Genomic DNA, 19,409 nt, shown 5'->3' with positions numbered 1-19,409 from the left:
GAACTTTTATGCAACTAAACATGTTCCACAACTTGTACCAAGTTCAATTTTCTAGCAAGTGGATACACTTCATTAAAAGACTTTTTGAATCTTTAAAGCAGCAAATGGAAAGCGACTCTCAAGCGCTGAGTTTTTCTAACCCTGTCCATGTGTACCTGGATGGCCAGAGGTCGGTGACTCTAGAAGAAATGGCTCTGAAGAGGAAAAAAGACCCCTAGGTGAGTGTGTCTGTGTGCACAAATAGGGCAGGCACTTGATTGACTACAGTAACCACTCATGGTGAGAACTGCAAAGTGTTGTGAAGACGCCAAGCTTTTGGTATCAGCCTGGATTCAAAGCCTGGGTCAGTCACATTTTATCAGCATAGCCTTCGGTAAGTTACTTAACATCAGTTTCCATGTCTATGAAATAAGGATACCTCAGAGTTGGCAGTCTATACACTGGCTGATTTCGGCTTTCTTGGAGTAGAAAATGGAATACAGAATAGTTATATCACCCTTCATTCAGTAAACTAACATTTATTATGCATCTAGTATGTAATAGTCATTGTGAGTACAAGATAATTGAGACAGAAAACAGTCCCTGCCCTTTAGGAGTTCAGAGAAGAGAAGACAAAATAAAACCTCACCCACCTCAAGTGATTTGTGGAAAGGGAAAGACTATTCACAAACAAAACCACACTTGGTTAGATTTTCTATCAGGGATATCACTTATGCTTGAAGTGGTATTCATCAATTTTGTTAATTTTCATTTATCTGTCCCTTTAGCTCCTACCAGAACAACACTAAAATTTTGTTAAGTTTTTGTCACATTGCACGCACACACACACACACCCCTCCTTTCTAGCTCTACACACTTCATTACTTCTCTCCTCCTAGTCTTGGAGCTCCTGTGGGGCTGAAGCCAGGTCTCACTTCCCCGAGGGTGGGCCAGTGCCTATCTGACAGCAGGAACTCAGATGTTTGCGGAGTGACGGAGGTGCCATTTAGGCCGGCCCCCGAAAAGCCTGTACGGTTCCTTTAGCCACCTAGGAAGAGGGCACCTGTACTGGCTAGGGTCCAATCAGAACACAGAAGCCACACAGTGATGTGAACACAGTTTAATGAAGAATTATTAACAGGGGACTGAGGAACGGGGAACTGACTAATGGGGGAAAAAGAGCACTAATGGATACGAAGATTGAAGGATGGCACTCAGGGAAGGAACAAGCTAGAACAGAGGTCCCCAAGGCTGGGCTGAGACACGACTGGGGAGGGTGTGGCTGAAGCCCACTGGACAGTGGAGAAGCTTCCGGCTGAACCAGGTAGAGGCCAGTGTGCACAGAATCACCTGCAGGAAGCCGTTCCCGGGAGCCGCCGCCCGCTCTAGAAACCGCCTGAGAGGCGCTGCCGCCGCTGTCTCCGCTCGCAATGGGCCCTGGGGAGCACTGCCAACAAGATCTCAACACTGCAGAAACACAGGAACCGGGGCGGCGGGCAGCGGGGTGGAGGAGCGGGGGTGGCAGCTTTCCTCCTCCAGCGCCCCCTACTGGCCTGGCTGAACAGGGTCAGGAGGTGAAGGAGGAGTATCCTCAAGGCCCAGCCCACGTCAAGCTAAATGGGACTCTGCAGCTGTGATGCAAGAAGCAGGTAACTGGCCAGCAACACACAGGCAAAGGCAATGCGCCAGAGTCGCGCCCGCCAGCTCCCCGGCCTTTGTTCCTGAAAGAGGTTAGTGATCTTTGCCTATATGCTAAATACTTTATATGTCAGGTATTACTCAAGGTACAGACTCTGGGGCAAATGTTCAGCGTTGCCCACGTGGAAAAGGAATGGAGTAGGCAAGATACACTCAGTACAGAACACATGCCTGAGGCAAGGAAGCACAGCAGGAAACCAAGTCCAACAAACCAGCACCCACTGAGCACCTAGGTGTCCAGGGCACTCACTCACAGCGACTTGAACCTGAAAACATGTCACTGTCTGTTCAGGGGCCTGCAATCTAGCAGAAGGCAGACACAGGTAAAACTCAACATGAGCAATGGGTGGATGCAGACAAGTTAGGAAAGTACAGACAAAGACAACCAATTTAGGCTGGGGAGTCAAGGAAGGCCTCTCAGTAGGATGACCAGGCGTGCAGTAAAGAGGATGACATTCCAGTAGGGAGTTAAGAGGGAAGCAGGCCACAGGGCACTTTCTGGGAACTGCAAGGTGTTTGCTACAGTGAACACTGAAGGGAGAATGTTGCATAGATGAAGTTGGAAAGATAGGCACAGGTCAGCACATGAAGAGAGCCTCATGGTCGACCTTCACAAGTTCTAGCCAGTATCTAACAACAACATCTCCACTAGCAATTCCAAAAGTGTCAGCTTGAGCTGCAGGAAGAAAAAAGTATTCTCTAAAACAAAACAACAGCTGTCTTCTCTGCGTGTGCATATTTGACTTTAGGACTGAGCCCCCAGCGCACATATGTGTGTGTGCATTAGATACAGCAACTTATAAAAAGTGGAAACAGCTGTGACCAGCACCAGAAATACTAATTTTAGCATGACTGAGCTTCAACACAATGCCCCACTACTGCATTAAACAATTAACTGATTCATATACTTATCTTTAGATAAACTATCCTAAAACACAGTAGAGCTACTTAAATGTTTAAAACATAGAGATGGGGTCTTGCCACGTTGCCCAGGCTGGCGTAAAACTCCTGGCCTCAAGTGATCCTCCTACTTCAGCCTCCCAAAGTGTTGGGATTACAGGCATGAGCCACTGTGCCCGACCTGTAGAGCTACTTAAAAGGTAAAAATCAGCTATCACACCCACCATTTTTTTTCCTGAGCAAAACACAATATTCAAATCAAAATCTCCAAAATGTTCACAGAAGATTAACACAAAATATTCTTGAAAAAAAAATGGTGCTGCAAATCTGCCTCTTGTCAAAATAAAACTTTCACATTACATTTGGCAGTCTGTCACTATTTGTTATTCACCTTCAAACTCATTTTAAAGTTTCATTTTAAATCAATGTTTTAAATATTTGGGTTTTTTTGTTTTTTTCTTGAGACAGAGTCTTGCTCTGTCACCCAGGCTGGAGTGCAGTGGCGCGATCTCAGCTGAGTGCAACCTCTGCCTCCTGGGTTTAAGTGATTCTCCTGCCTCAGCCTCCCAAGTAGCTGGGATTACAGACATGCACCACCACACCCGGCTAATTTTTAGTTTTAGTAGAGATGGGGTTTTGCCACGTTGGCCAGGCTAGTCCAGAACTTCTGCCCTCAGGTGATCCAACTGCCTCAGCCTCCCAAAGTACAGGGATTATAGGCGTGGGCCACCATGCCCAGCCAGTACTTTAGTATCTTGATAGTCTTTTCTTTCAAATATTCTATTGCCTTGGACCCTTAATCCAAAGCTTAAGATGCTTCGAGAAGAATTTCTCCTTTCATTAAAGTTTCTAACACACTCCCTTGTTTTCACTTTTCCTTCAACACATACTAAATACTGATTGCAAAATATTCTCCAGATAATGCCTTTGGACTACTTTCAAAGGTTCTCCACATGGGACTAGTTTTAAATCCCTGTAGGGGCAGCATCATCTTTGTATCTAAGTGATGCTGATATTATTGGAAGGGCTGGTGAAGGAAGCATTGCCACAGTTTCTACTGCAGTATATTCACTACAAACACTTGCTATTTTTCTTTTCTACAAGGATTGGTCAAGTATAACAAAATCTGAGAAAATAACCATAGGATCAGTGAACACAGAATGTGCCCATTAAGGTGCCATAGAATAAAACTGGCGACAACTCTATTATTTCGACATTTGTGGAAGCTGGTGTTAGTTAAAACCACTCTTTTTGTTTTTAAAAACTTAACCATTCACAATGAATGACCAAAAATAATCTCTCAGAACTAAGAATATAGGTCACGTCCTATTTCTGAAGTCACTTCCTGACAAGCAGCAGCTACTCAAGGAGCATCTAGATAAACATAATCATGAGTTTAAAACTGCAACCACAGACTGCTTTAGGTCAAGCAATGCTTAATACAACCAAATTCTAATCTAAGTTCAGTTTCTTGGAGTTGGTTTTAACACGAGTTCAGCTACAGAATGGCTGGATGACAGCGGAACTCACTTCCACACAAAAGGAAAAATCCCTCTTGCTAATGACCTCAGAAGTTCATTAGGAAGATTGCCCTCTATCTATATATAATGTCTCTTCTATTGAAGTTCTTATGCTAGGTGACAGCCTACATAACATGTGGGAAAGAAACTCATCATTCATTTCAATTCAACTTAACAAAGATTCAGAGTGTTACCAGAGGTAACTTCATTCTTCTCAGCTACATCAACATATAGAACAGCTGGGGGGAGAAATAAATCAAAGGTTGCAAAATCTGACATCCTAGAATAAAAGTGATTCCAACTAGGCAAAAATCTAGAAGACATTAATAATTTGGGGAAACTGGCTGGGTACAGTAGCACATGCCTATAATCCCAACAGTCTGGGAAGTTGAGTGAGGTGGGTCTATGTTTGAACCCATGAGTTCCAGACTACCCTGGGCAAAATAGCAAGACTCCATCTCTATTTAAATTTTAAAATATTTTTGGGAAAACGAATGCACTCCATCAAATAATAATAAATAACAAAATGCTCAGGAGGGAAGAACTATTTATTGGTAAAAATAGAAAATATTTAGGCCGGACACGGTGGCTCACGCCTGTAATTCCAGTACTTTGGGAGGCTGAAGTGGGCGATCACCTGAGGTCGAGAGTTCAAGACCAGCCTGACCAACATGGAGAAACCCTGTTTCTACTAAAAATACAAAATTAGCTGGGCGTGGTGGCGCATGCCTGTAATCCCAGCTACTCGGGAGGCTGACGCAGGAGGATTGCTTGAACCCAGGAGGCAGCGGCTGTGGTGAGCTGAGATAGCGCCATTGCACTCCAGCCTGGGCAACAAGAGCGAAATTCTGTCTCAAAAAAAAAAAAAAAAAATGGATATTTTGGTTAGAACTGAACTTTTACTGTAATATTAGTTAAGTCACTAAAGGCTTATTTAGAATTCTACTGTTGCTAGCATTACATTCCCCTAAAATACGAAGTATAAATTACACAAGGGTCTTCAGATATTCATAAAAATATATCACAAAATGTTAAAAGATATGATTGTGTTGGTGCAGTGGCTCACACCTGTAACTCCAACACTTTTGGAAGCCAAAGCAGGAGGATTGCTTGAGCTCAGGAGTTCCAGAACAGTGTGGATAACATAGCAAGACCCTGTCTCTACAAAAAATACAAAAATTAGCCTTAGGAGGCTGAGGTGAGAGGACTGTTTGAGCCCAAGGAGTTGAGGCTGCAGTGAAACATGATCGTACCACTGCACTCCAACCTGGGTGACAGAGCAAGACCCTGTTGAAGGGAAGGGGAGGGGAGGGGAGGGGAGGGGAAGGGAGGAGAGGGGAAGGGAGGGGAGGAGAGGGGAAGGGAGGGGAGGGGAGGGGAGGGGGAAAAGGAAAAGGAAGGAAAAGAGAACAGAAAGGGAAAAAAAAGATATGCTGATTGTGATCATGGGTTCTTGGGGATCCACAAATGGCCTGCAAGGATATACCAGTCCCCTGAAATTGCAGGCCAAATTTTCCATCTATGTGTTTATTTTCCTGGGGAGGGTGTCTAGAGCTTCCAATGAGACCCTCAAAGAACCATCCTTGGAGATTTTGAGGTCTAACACTGGGTGTGGGGGGCAGTATGAAGCACAAGGTAATTGCACCATAAGTCTGTTCATGGTCCCCTACATCCTAAGAAGGGTGAGGTAAAGCTATAAGTAAATCAGTGCCCAGATGACAACTGTGTGGCCCCTTGTCTGGCCTGGAACGGGGTGAGGAGAAGTCTCAGGAAAGAGAACTGATAAAGTTGGGCCGGGCGCGGTGGCTCACGCCTGTAATCCCAACACTTTGGGAGGCCGAGGCGGGTGGATCACGAGGTCAGGAGATCGAGACCATCCTGGCTAACATGGTGAAACCTCGTCTCTATTAAAAAAAAAATACAAAAAAAAAAAATTAGCCGGGCGAGGTGGCGGGCGCCTGTAGTCCCAGCTACGCGGGAGGCTGAGGCAGGAGAATGGCGTGAACCCCGGGGGGCGGAGCCTGCAGTGAGCCGAGATCGCGCCACTGCACTCCAGCCTGGGTGAAAGAGCGAGACTCCTTCTCAAAAAAAAAAAAAAAAAAAAAGAGAACTGACGAAGTGTCTTATAGAATCAAACCTTTGGAAAATAGTATTATTAATATTAATAGTTAATATTAATAAACTGACAGCTCTGATAGCCACTTAGAAAAGCCTGGGACTAGGTAAAAGGTAAAAAAACAAAACAAAACAAAATCTTAGGATCTAAAAAAAAACAAAGCAAGAGTTAGTTCGGGAAAATCAAGAGTTGTATGAGAAAGGGAATGTACACTACAGAACTCTGCACTGAACAATATTCATATATTCGCAAAGGCAAAGTAAACACTAGCTGATGATGCAGGCAAAACGTGATGAAACTACACAAGGAGGATAAAGCAGCGGAGAAAATGGGGGAAGAGTGAGAGTTACATCCTATTCAAAAGGCATCTCACATTGATCATCAGCAACTAGCAAAGCAGACTATTACTTTTAAATATGAAGGTAAGTACAGAAGAAATGAGTGAAAGAGTTAAGGGTGCTTTCTGCTGGGGTGAAAAAGTGGAGGATGGGGGAGGGAGTGATGGGACGATTAAAAAACCTTTTGATTCTATGATTTTTAGGGATGTGTGCAATATGGTGTTAAAAGCAACATTTTAAAAATAAAAAGATAATCATGGCAGTCAAAATGGAAAGAGGAAGTCAGTCATCATGGGGAAGCTTTCAGCCCGAGGATGTGGGCAGGCAAAGACTACCCATTCCTTCGGCCTTCCCAGCTGGCAGGTGAGTTGTAAGCTTTTACCTATGAGCTTCTGCAAGGGCCTGGGAAACAACCCAACTTGTCAAAGAGGCGACTTTCAACACAAGGAAGTAGGGCCTGAACACGTGCAGTACAGACACTAAGAAAAGCAAGGGGGAGTACGGTGCTGTTTGGAGTCATTGCCTTGGAGCTGACGTGTTTTCATACAGAAGTCTTCCAGTCTTGTGAAACCCCACCTCCACAATGAGACGTAATCTAGAAGTACCCAAAACCCCAATGGAAACTACAGAACTAGGATGCCAGCTGTTTCAGGATGGTGGGAACATGTTAATACCAATGAATTCCACAAGCATGAGCTCACTGCTGAACTTCTTTGCTTGTGAAATGAGTTCTAGTATTAGAACAGCATTGGCAGGATGCGGAAGCTCACACTTGTAATGCCGGCACTTTGGGAGGCCAAGGCAGGCAGATCGTTTGAGCCCAGGAGTTCGGGACCAGCCTAGGCAACATAGCAAGACCCCATCTCAACAACAACAAAAAAGAAAAATTAGCTGGGTGTGTTGGTACGTGCAAGTAATCCCAGCTACTTGGGAGACTGGGGTGGGAGGATCACTTGAGCCCTGGAGGGTTGAGGCTGCAGTGAGCCATGATCATGCCACTGCACTCCAGCCAGTATGACAGAGACCCTCCTTCTCCCCATCCTGCACCCCCCACCCCCCAAAATCATCATGCAAAATAAGACAACTGAGTGTTAAAATCACCCAGAAATAAGGCAAAATGGAAATTTATTGGGTTATAAGGTTTTTATTTCTACATATACACAGATAGACAAAAAGCGAAAGAGGAGAAGATGTCAGTTTCTTTTCTAGTAGTAAACTAAAATAGGAATTTATAGAATGGATGTTTGTATAAATGACGGCAGGTAATACTCTATATAAATAACAGCTTCAGCTACTATTCTTCAAGACTTTAGCAACTGTTTTGTAAGCAAATGATTTATTGATTTATTTATTTGAGATGGAGTTTCGCTCTTGTTGCCCCAGGCTGGAGTGCAAAGGCGCAATCTTGGCTCATGCAACCTCCGCCTCCTGGGTTCAAGGCATTCTCCTGCCTCGGCCTCCCAAGTAGCTGGGATTACATGCGCCCGCCACCACACCTGGCTAATTTTTGTATTTCTAATAGAGACAGAGTTTCACCATGTTGGCCAGGCTGGTCTCAAACTCCTGAACTCAGGTGATCTGCTCGCTTCAGCCTCCCAAAGTGCTGGGATTACAGGTGTGAGCCACTGTGCCTGGCCAGCAAGTGATTTATTTTCCACTATAGTTTGTTAAATATAAGTTTTGGGTTTTTGTTGTTGTTCTTGTTTTGTTTTTTGTGGGTTTGAGAAGGAGTCTCAGTCCAGTGGCGCAATCTCGGCTCACTGCAATCTCTGCCCCCCAGGTTCAAGTGATTCCCCTGCCTCAGCCTCCTGAGTAGCTGGGACTACAGGTGCACACCACCATAGCCAGCTAATTTTTTGTATTTTAGTAGAGACGGGGTTTCACCATGTTGGCCAGGATGGTCTTGATCTCTTGACCTCATGATCCACCCGCCTCAGCCTCCCGAAGTGCTGGGATTACAGGCATGAGCCACCGCGCCTGGCCAAATGCAAGTTCTAATTTAGATACTACGAAAGGGCCGGACGTGGTGGCTCACGCCTGTAATCCTAACACTTTGGGAGGCAGAGCCGGGAGAATCGCTTGAGGTCAAAAGGGAGAGACCAGCCTGGCCAAGATGGTGAAACCTCTTCTCTAAATACGAAATACAAAATTTAGCCGAGTGTGGTGGCATATGCCTGTAGTCCCAGCTACTGAGGTGGCTGAGGCACGGGAATTGCTTGAACCCAGGAGGTGGAGGTTGCAGTAAGCCAAGACTGCACCACCACACTCCAGCCTGGGTGAGAGAGCAAGACTCTGTCTTTAAAAAAAAAAAAAAAGATATTATATAAGGGAGCACTAAAACTTCTGCAGGAAAAAGATATCCTTACAAAAACCCCAAAGATTAGGCCAGGCACGGTGGCTCATGCCTGTAATCCCAGCACTTTGGGAGGCTGAGGCGGGCGGATCACAAGATCAGGAGTTAGAAACCAGCCTGGCCAATACGGTGAAAGTGTCTCTACTAAAAATGCAAAAATTAGCTAGGCGTGGTGGTGGGCACCTGTAATCCCAGCTACTCTGAAGGCTGAGGCAGGAGAAACGCTTAAACCCAAGAGGCGGAACTTGTAGTGATCTGAGATCACGCCAGTGCACTCCAGCCTGGGCAACACAGCAAGACTCTGTCTCAAAAACAAAAACAACAAAAAAACAAAGATTAGGTACTCCTGTTTGCCGGCCCTCTTGCAGGAGGGAATAGTTCAATTCAGATCTATCCAAGCCAAAAGCAGGGGCTACTGAACAATCTGGAATGTTTCAGATAGCTGTCCTACAGTTGCCTAGAAAACTCAGCCTAAATTTCTAGTAAGGCTGGGGTTGGTAAACTATGCGGGCCAAATAAGGCCTGTCACCATTTGATTGTATGGCCTGGGAGCTAAGAACTTTTTAAATGTCATTTCATGGTTGAAGGAAAAAAAAATTCAAAAGAAAAATGTTTTGCGACATGTGAAAATCATAGAAATTCCAAATTCAGTGTCCATAAGTAAAGCTTTATCAGGACCTAGCCACATTCATTCACATATACTGTCTACAGCTGCTTTCCAGCTTCATCAGCAAAGTCGAATAGTTGCGATAGAGACTATATGGCCCCCAAAACCTGAAATGTAAGTATGCCTTTGCCTGCACTAAGGAAAAGCGCTGCCCTTAATTGTGACCTTGGAAGATGTGATGTCAGATGAGAAAGTACAGTCTCCAAGCAGTCTCATTATTTAAGGGCACTTAAGTCTTCCAAAGGTCCATTCCAATTAATCCCAAGTAGCCAAAATATGTTTTGTTTTCCACCATGTAAAACCCTCAATCACCTATAATGCATCTTGTTTAAAATATGCAGTGTTTACATCAAATATTTATCTTAAATTGGTCACATCATATTTGTCTATTTTGATGTGAGATTACTTAAGCCAAACAGGAAAGGGGAGATAAGTGAATTATGAACCTCTTGTGAGTAACTGGAATAACCATTTGGGCATTTGGGATCGAATAATCAGAAATACAAAGTCTGGGCTTATCTTTAAGATATCTGGTCGCAGTGGCTCATGCCTGTAATCCCAGTACTTTGGGAGGCCGAGGCAGGTGGATCACCCGAGGTCAGAAGTTCAAGACCAGCCTGGCCAACATGGTGAAACCCCACCTCTACTAAAACTACAAAAATTAGCTGGGCGTGATGGCAGGTGCCTGCAATCCCAGCTACTCAGGAGGCTGAGGCAGGAGAATCACTTGAACCCAGGAGGTGGAGGTTGCAGTGAGCCAAGATCATGCCATTGCGCTCCAGCCTGGGCAACAAGAGTGAAAATCCGCCTCAGAAAAAAGAGAAAAATATCTAGAATAATTTTTCCAAACTTTTTAAATGCCCCACCTATGATATATACCATAAGTAAACACAGACACACAACTCTGTACCTTTTATTCTAAAGTATACATTTTTGTACAGCTTAACATCTCAGAATTTTGGCTGTGCACCCCGTCTGGGAAGTGAGGAGCGCCTCCGCCCGGCCGCCCACCATCTGGGAAGTGAGGAGCGCCTCTGCCCGGCCGCTGTGCAACCTTCTAAGTGTGAAGTGACAGCCTTGTGTGTGATCGTTTCTGTCTTCCCCAAGTTTGCATTTTCAACATTAAAGTTTACTTTTTAATTAAAAAAAAAAAAAAAAAAAAGAATTTGGCTGTGCCTTGTAACTGACTGCACCTCACAGTAAGAGGTACCTAAAATAATAGTGCTATTGACAAGTGATAACATCTTGTCTTCAATGAACCTAAGACACCGGGAGATGAGAATATAAACACATTTTTGGGGGTTCTAATGAGAAACTCTCCTCTCATCTAGAGCAAGGAATTGTTTCCAAAGGCAAACAAGATAGAGGTAGATTTTTATCCTCAATTTACTGCAAAACTACTCTGTTTTCTTCACTTCATAATAGAAGGGAGCCATTATTAGTCTTAATTCTCAGCAAAGGAGCTATCTGAATTATTTGATACAGATCGTACTCAAAATAGAGAATTCACACCACAAATACTTTCAGTTGGGTCCAAAAATTATAAAATACCAATACAGTGGCCCAAACTGAAAGTTAAAATGGTTCTACACACTTAAGTATAATAGTTAAGTAAATATTGGATATTTAAATATTGAGGAAATGAAATAAGCGGTGTGCTATCACCTCGGTAATCCTACCAAAGGCATTTCAGCAGCTGCCTCTCCATGTTCCCGAAGCCTGAATGTGCTACGCCACCTACTGTACACATCTCCTTCACGACAACAACAGTTCCAGGGGGATCCAATCCCACCATGCCCAGCTGCTGCCGCAGAACGTGGGCAGGAAAAGGAGGGATGCAGGGACTGCTCATAACCTTGGATCTCACACTCCCATTTCACCTGCCTCCCCTACTCCACATCCTTCCCTGCCACCTCCCTTGCAATAATGGAAAGGGAAATACATTCCCAGAAACCTTTCCTAAAATGTAAAAATATAAAATTCCTTGCCTCATTTGTCCCCTAGAGTAAAATCAATATAGACTCTGAGGCACGTTATTAAATAAGTTGTGTGTGTGTTTTATAGTAAAATGGTTCACAACGAAAACTAGGTTTGTTTGAAGCTTTCAGAACTTTAGGTTTCAAACATCCACGTGTTGATCTGACTGCTCTAGATGTCCTCTCAAATACACTCTGAGATCCCCCAGATGCAAAGCCTCCTAACGTTTACAAGTGCTCGTGTAGTCTTCTCGAATGCTGCTCTGGGATGAAATAACTGGAAAGTTATATGGCTCGGAGATAATTTCCAGCAGACCAAGACATTTAAAATTTTATTGTTGGTGGCCGGGCACAGTGGTTCACGCCTGTAATCCCAGCACTTTGGGAGGCCGAGGCAGGCGGATCACCTGAGGTCGAGTTCGCGATCAGCCTGGGCAACATGGTGAAACCCTGTCTCTACTAAAAATACAAAATTAGCCGGGCATGGTGACACATGCCTGTAATCCCAGCTACTCGGGAGGCTGAGGCAGGAGAATCACTTGAACCTGGGAGACGGAGGATGCAGTGAGCCGAGATCGCACCATTGCACTCCAGCCTGGGCAACAAGAGTAAATCTCCATCTCACCAAAAACAAAACAAAACAAAAAAAAATTGTTGGAAGAATATTATGCAGAAGGAAAGAAATAGGAGCCGAGTTAATGTCACGTACTGTCAGCCTGAACCTCAGAATTACAGCCAAGGAAAAGGTTCTGGGAGAAAAATCTCAGGAGCATGTAGTCCAATCTCACCCATGATGCTTTGATATTGGAACCAACAGGTAAGTCTATCTGAAGCTATGTGCACATATGACAACATCGGGAGAATGCAGGGACTGGGGTATGGGAAGCAGGACTGTGTAGCACAACTATATAGATAAGCAGCTGCCCGGGTATGCAAAATTTACTTTTAACCTTTCTTTTTCTTCCACCTCTTTTCTCTGAGTTACCCACCCCTCCCTTCCACTGTGTGAAAAGGTAAAAACTAGCAAACAAACAACAAACCAGAAAATCCCACTGCTTTTGAAGTTTCTAACTGTACTCGAGAAGAACTGTCCGAATGAAAAAGTGTCCACGTTTCATTCCTCATCCTGGGCAATACAGCCAGACACAGCGGTGAGAACACTTGGCCCCAGATGCAGTCCCAACTGGACAACAGTTAGGAGGAGGTGACTGGGTCAGAACAGCCTGCAGCCAGGCTGATAAGGTTGTAGTCCCCCTCCTGCCACTCAACTAGCAGGGTGACCTCGGGAAGTTACCCTCTTGGTGCCTCAGTTTCCTCTTTTGCAACACAGGAATTAATAGGACCTACTATGTGAAGGACTCTTGTGTGATTGAGTTAATCTATGTAAAGCATTCGGCACAAGGCCTGGTGGGTGGCAACTGCCACATGTCTGCGGAGAAACCTATGATACAAACACAAGAGTAGGGAGGTCTAAGAGATGCAGAGAGGAGTAGAGCATCAGTGCAGTCACTCAACCCTCACTGGATGGAACTAGTGGGCACACTGTTGAGGAAATGAAGGCATCAAAAGATGGCTGGGCCAGATGACGTTCAAGGTGTTACCCTATCCTGCAAGTACATGATTGTGTATGTTAAGTGACAGTCGCACACAAGAGAGCTCCTGTCATTCTAGTTCCCTCAATGATCTACCTCTGACAGCTCCCCATCTGCCTGCCTCACTCCCGGCACTCCTGCCCTGGGCCAGACCTTCACTGCCTCTAACCCTGCCTCTGGAAACAATCTCCTAGTGCTCTCTCAGCTTATTTGCAATTTTACCAAATCTATTCCATATCAACCTGTCACTTTTGTTTTGGGCTTTTAAAATCAAAAGAAAAGAAAATGCTTGGAGAGATTATATAAATTACTAAATTATAAGGGAAAAGTGATACCTAAAATTGAGATATTAGTAATAAGATCTCTCTTCTAAACTTAGTAGGCAAGAAGCTTGAAAGCCAATAATGACAGGCTAGAGTTTCAAACTCTTCCAGTCCAATTCCTGAAGAATCTTCTTTCTCTCCCCTTCTTCCCTCACCGTCCCCTGGGCCCTCTGGTTCATTTATGCATACGACAGTGGTAAAAACTGTTTTGTTGTGAGCTGCTTTTAATGTACCTGAATTTGGTGTGTACAGGACTGAAAGGGATGCTACATTGATAGCCAACCTAGTAACTACTCTTAGGCAAAGCCTTCTTCAAACCATTTTGGAAAGTTAATTATGACAGGCTGGGCGCGGTGGCTCATGCTTGTAATCCCAGCACTTTGGGAGGCCGAGCTGGGCGGATCACGAGGTCAGGAGATCGAGACCACGGTGAAACCCCGTCTCTACTAAAAATACAAAAAATTAGCCAGACGTGGTGGCAGGCGCCTGTAGTCCCAGCTACTAGGAGAGGCTGAGGCAGGAGAATGGCGTGAACCCAGGAGGTGGAGCTTGCAGCGAGCCGAGATCGCCCCACTGCACTCCAGCCTGGGTGAGAGCGAGACTCCGTCTCAAAAAAAAAAAAAAAAAAAAAGAAAGTTAATTATGACTTTTCTTTTATGAAGGGAAAAAAAAAAACAGAACTCATTATGCAGTCAAGAACTTGTTTCTAACCATATCCAAACTATACTCGGAAGTAATAACCTACTTTTAAAAGTGGCACGAGTGCTTTGGGTGGCCGAGGCAGGTGGATCACCTGAGGTCAGGAGTTTCAGACCAGCCTGGCCAACGTGGTGAAACCCTATCTCTAATAAACATACAAAAATTAGCCAGGCATAGTGGCATGTGCCTGTAGTCTCAGCTACTCAGGAGGCTAAGACAGGAGAATAACGTGAACCTGGGAAGCAGAGGCTGCAGTGAGCCAAGATCACGCCAACGCACTCCAGCCTGGGCGACAGAGACTCTGTCTCCCCCAAAAAAAAAAAAAAAAAAAAAAAAAGTGGCAGGAGGAAAAACATCAAATTTTTCATGCACAATTTTTGAAAGTCATTGCAACCACTACTAAATCTGACTCCACTCCCATTCCCCCTTAGTCAGGCAATACCTGTTTTGTGGTTTTTTGACAACCCAAGGTCAGCCTTAATTAATCTCAGGTGCCTCAAAGAGAATTTATTGAGAAAAGGACACTGAGAAGATAACCTGGCCTTTGCCCCAGTCATCACTCACCTCATATATATATATTTTTCTCTTTATGTTTATTTTCTGAAACCAAAGAAGCCACACTCACCTTTCTTCAATTGCGTTTTTCAAGCAGTTAGATGCAAAAGAAGGCCCCCACATAGCAAAATACTTTTTGAAGTTAAAACAATAAGTTTGCATATAACATTAATCTGGGTAAGAGCCTACAATATGACATGGCATAATAAATACTATGGAGTTAAAAATTTTCCTGTTTTCCCCTAAATAGGAATTTTCCTACATTAGCCAAGACTATGATTCTTTTATCTGGAATCAGAATTCTTAGATACCATTTTGGCTAAATATCAACCTCACTGCTTTTTGAGTGCCACAATTCCAGAGGAATCAGGTTCCCTACATTCAGATTTAACATAATACTGGCTCTTATCACCATCTGGGCCTTTATTAGTATTAGTAAACAAGGTCACATAGGTTTAAGAAATACTTTTTAAAACCTTCATTTATGGCCGGGTGCAGTAGCTCGTGCCTGTAATCCCAGCAATTTGGGAGGCCAAGGCAGGTAGATCACCTGAGGTCAGGAGTTCGAGACCAGCCTGACCAATATGGTGAAACCCTGTCTCTACTAAAAATACAAAAATTAGCCAGGCATGGTGGCGTGTGCCTGTAGTCCCAGCTACTCAGGAGGCTGAGGCAGGAGAATCACTTGAACCCAGGGGGTGGAGAGTGCAGTGAGCTGATGTATCGCTCCTATGTATTCCAGCTTGACAGAGCGAGACTCAAAAAAACAAAAAAAAAACAAAAAAAACTTAATTTGAATAAAGCTTAATGTGAAAGAAACCTATTATCTTAATCTACATCGGCGGTCCCCGGTTTCATGGAAGACAATTTTGCTAAGGGGTTGATGGGTGGAGAGGCGGTGAGGGGGGATGTGTGATGATGGTTTCGGGATGAAACTCTTCCACCTCAGATCAAGCATTAGATTCTCAAATGGAGCATGCAGCCTAGATCCGTTGCATGTGCAGTTCACAATAGGGTCTGTGCTCCTATGAAAATGTAATGCTGCTGCTAATCTAGTAAGTGGTGCTCAGGTTGTAATGCTTGCTTGCCCACTGCTCACCTCCTGCTGTGTGGCCCGGTGCTTGGGGACCCCTGATCTACAGGATTTGTATTTAAATGTTTTCCTCTTATGACCAAATTTTGGCAGGAGTGGAGAGTGTGGTATTACACAATATACACCCACCATGTGATTTTCTTAACACTGCACTAAAAGAAAGGAGGCTTCAAGGCACCACCAGTGGGCCCGCCCGAGGGAGCTGCAGACTCGAAAAAGGGCACCTTGTTATATTTTAAATTTTCAAGGAAAATGTGCCAGCACTTGTTAGATACTGCCCCAATGACTACTATTAAGTCATTTGGACATGACTGCTCAATAAAATCAACAGTTACGTCACTTATTACAATGGCCTAAGGGTGCTGGGGGTGGGATGACTCTAAAGCATTATAAACAGTTTGTGACCTTCTGTGTTAGGCATTCCTTTCAAAGTGTGTGGTTTGGTTTAGCTGGGAAACTGGAGGAGAGATTAACCCACGGAATGATCTCCAATATCTAGTAACTCTTCTCCATCCTCCCTCCAAGAAGCATTTTGGGAAAGAGCACATCTGGATAATAATATGTATACTGTTTAGAGAAGAGGAGGAAAAACCACATTTTTTTTTTTATTATTATTATACTTTAGGTTTCAGGGCACATGTGCACAATGTGCAGGTTTGTTACGTATGTATCCATGTGCCATGTTGGTGTGCTGCACCCATTAACTCGTCATTTAGCATTAGGTATATCTCCTAATGCTGTCCCTCCCCCCTCCCCACAACCCACAACAGTCCCCGGAGTGTGATGTTCCCCTTCCTGTGTCCATGAGTTCTCACTGTTCAGTTCCCACCTATGAGTGAGAACATGCAGTGTTTGGTTTTTTGTCCTTGCGATAGTTTGCTGAGAATGATGTTTTCCAGTTTCATCCATGTCCCTACAAAGGACATGAACTCATCATTTTTTGTGGCTGCATAGTATTCCATGGTGTATATGTGCCACATTTTCTTAATCCAGTCTATCCTTGTTGGACATTTGGGTTGGTTCCAAGTCTTTGCTATTGTGAATAGTGCCGCAACAAACATACGTGTGCATGTGTCTTTATAGCAGCATGATTTATAGTCCTTTGGGTATATACCCAGTAATGGGATGGCTGGGTCAAATGGTATTTCTAGTTCTAGATCCCTGAGGAATCGCCACACTGACTTCCACAATGGTTGAACTAGTTTACAGTCCCACCAACAGTGTAAAAGTGTTCCTATTTCTCCACATCCTCTCCAGCACCTGTTGTTTCCTGACTTTTTAATGATGGCCATTCTAACTGGTGTGAGATGGTATCTCATTGTGGTTTTGATTTGCATTTCTCTGATGGCCAGTGATGATGAGCATTTTTTCATGCGTTTTTTGGCTGCATAAATGTCTTCTTTTGAGAAGTGTCTGTTCATGTCCTTCGCCCACTTTTTGATGGGGTTGTTTTTTTCTAGTAAATTTGTTTGAGTTCATTGTAGATTCTGGATATTAGCCCTTTGTCAGATGAGTAGGTTGCAAAAATTTTCTCCCATTCTGTAGGTTGCCTGTTCACTCTGATGGTAGTTTCTTTTGCTGTGCAGAAGCTCTTTAGTTTAATGAGATCCCATTTGTCAATTTTGGCTTTTGTTGCCATTGCTTTTGGTGTTTTAGACATGAAGTCCTTGCCCATGCCTATGTCCTGAATGGTATTGCCTAGGCTTTCTTCTAGGGTTTTTATGGTTTTAGGTCTAACATGTAAGTCTTTAATCCATCTTGAATTAATTTTTGTATAAGGTGTAAGGAAGGGATCCAGTTTCAGCTTTCTATATATGGCTAGCCAGTTTTCCCAGCACCATTTATTAAATAGGGAATCTTTTCCCCATTGCTTGTTTTTGTCAGGTTTGTCAAAGATCAGATAGTTGTAGATATGCGGCATCATTTCTGAGGGCTCTGTTCTGTTCCATTGATCTATGTCTCTGTTGTGGTACCAGTACCATGCTGTTTTGGTTACTGTAGCCTTGTAGTATAGTTTGAAGTCATGTAGAGTGATGCCTCCAGCTTTGTTCTTTTGGCTTAGGATTGACTTGGCGATGCGGGCTCTTTTTTGGTTCCATATGAACTTTAAAGTAGCTTTTTCCAATTCTGTGAAGAAAGTCATTGGTAGCTTGATGGGGATGGCATTGAATCTATAAATTACCTTGGGCAGTATGGCCATTTTCACGATACTGATTCTTCCAACCCATGAGCATGGTATGTTCTTCCATGTGTTTGTATCCTCTTTTATTTCATTGAGCAGTGGTTTGTAGTTCTCCTTGAAGAGGTCCTTCACATCCCTTGTAAGTTGGATTCCTAGGTATTTTATTCTCTTTGAAGCAATTGTGAATGGGAGTTCACTCATGATTTGGCTGTTTGTCTGTGATTGGTGTACAAGAATGCTTGTGATTTTTGTACATTGATTTTGTATCCTGAGACTTTGCTGAAGTTGCTAATCAGCTTAAGGAGATTTTGGGCTGAGACAATGGGGTTTTCTAGATATACAATCATGTCATCTGCAAACAGGGACAATTTGACTTCCTCTTTTCCTAATTGAATACCCTTTATTTCTTTCTCTTGCCTGATTGCTCTGGCCAGAACTTCCAGCACTATGTTGAATAAGAGTGGTGTTTATTTTCTACCAGCAAGAGCCCCCAGTATCTTTCCACAGAGGTCAACCTGAAACTATTCAGCCTGGGAGAAAAGCTATCTGGCCTAATATCTGGAAGTGAAAGCAAGGCATGACATGTTATTATGTAAATGTGGATTCCCAACAAAGATGTGAACAAAAGAGAAACATACATTATTACACATGGTGAAGTTCTTAACACAGCTATGGAGACCAGGGAAAATGGCAAATCTAGATCATTCCAACCCCCATTAGAATCTCAGAGGGAGGCTTCAGTAACTTCGGTTTTCTTAATTAATAATGGTAACATTAACTCCTTTAGTTCTAAACAATCTTTAAACATGCAGAGTCCTGCTTTAAAAAGCCGAAACCAAAACAAAAAGCCTGTCCTCTAACCCCAGAAATCCAGAGTATGGTCTCCAGATGTCATTTCCTACAAAACATAGGCAGGGCTGCCTGGAGAAATGGCTCATTCCACATTTGGGGCAAGAAATGTACAAGATGAGCCTAGAGCATCTTGTCATACCAGACAATAAGAAAGTGATCAAAGACTACTAGGGTGGTCTCAGTGGCTCACACCTGTGGTCCCAGCTACTCAGGAGGCTGAGGCAGGAGGATTGCTTAAGTTTGAGGCCCAGGTGCATGATCACACCACTGCACTCCAGCCAGGGTAAAAGAGTGAGACCTTGTCTCTTCAAACACACACACATACACACACAAAACCAGGGACATGTCAAAAGACTCAGAAACCAACTTGAAGAGACTCCAAGTGGCCAAAGATAGCACAACTTGAGCATTAATTATATTAACTATATCAGCTGTTCAGAGAAAGTTTATTTTCCCTTTTTGAAAGACGGAAAACAGGTACAGAGTAACAAATTTTATTTAGACGTACTTATAAACTTTATCAAAATGGTTGTACTTTTCAACATGACATTAGTAGCTCTCCCTTT

General features: G+C 43.7%; 1 protein-coding gene across 1 annotated transcript in view; it reads right to left on the bottom strand.

Moving 5' to 3' along the window:
• LAPTM4B (lysosomal protein transmembrane 4 beta) overlaps positions 1-19,409 on the bottom strand; it is an 86,158-nt gene that overhangs the window by 1,275 nt on the left and 65,474 nt on the right.

The sequence above is a fragment of the Symphalangus syndactylus genome, chromosome 7 (genome assembly GCF_028878055.3).
Source record: "Symphalangus syndactylus isolate Jambi chromosome 7, NHGRI_mSymSyn1-v2.1_pri, whole genome shotgun sequence".
Classification (NCBI taxonomy): Eukaryota; Metazoa; Chordata; class Mammalia; order Primates; family Hylobatidae; genus Symphalangus; species Symphalangus syndactylus.
This window is presented reverse-complemented; position numbering and strand designations above follow the sequence as displayed.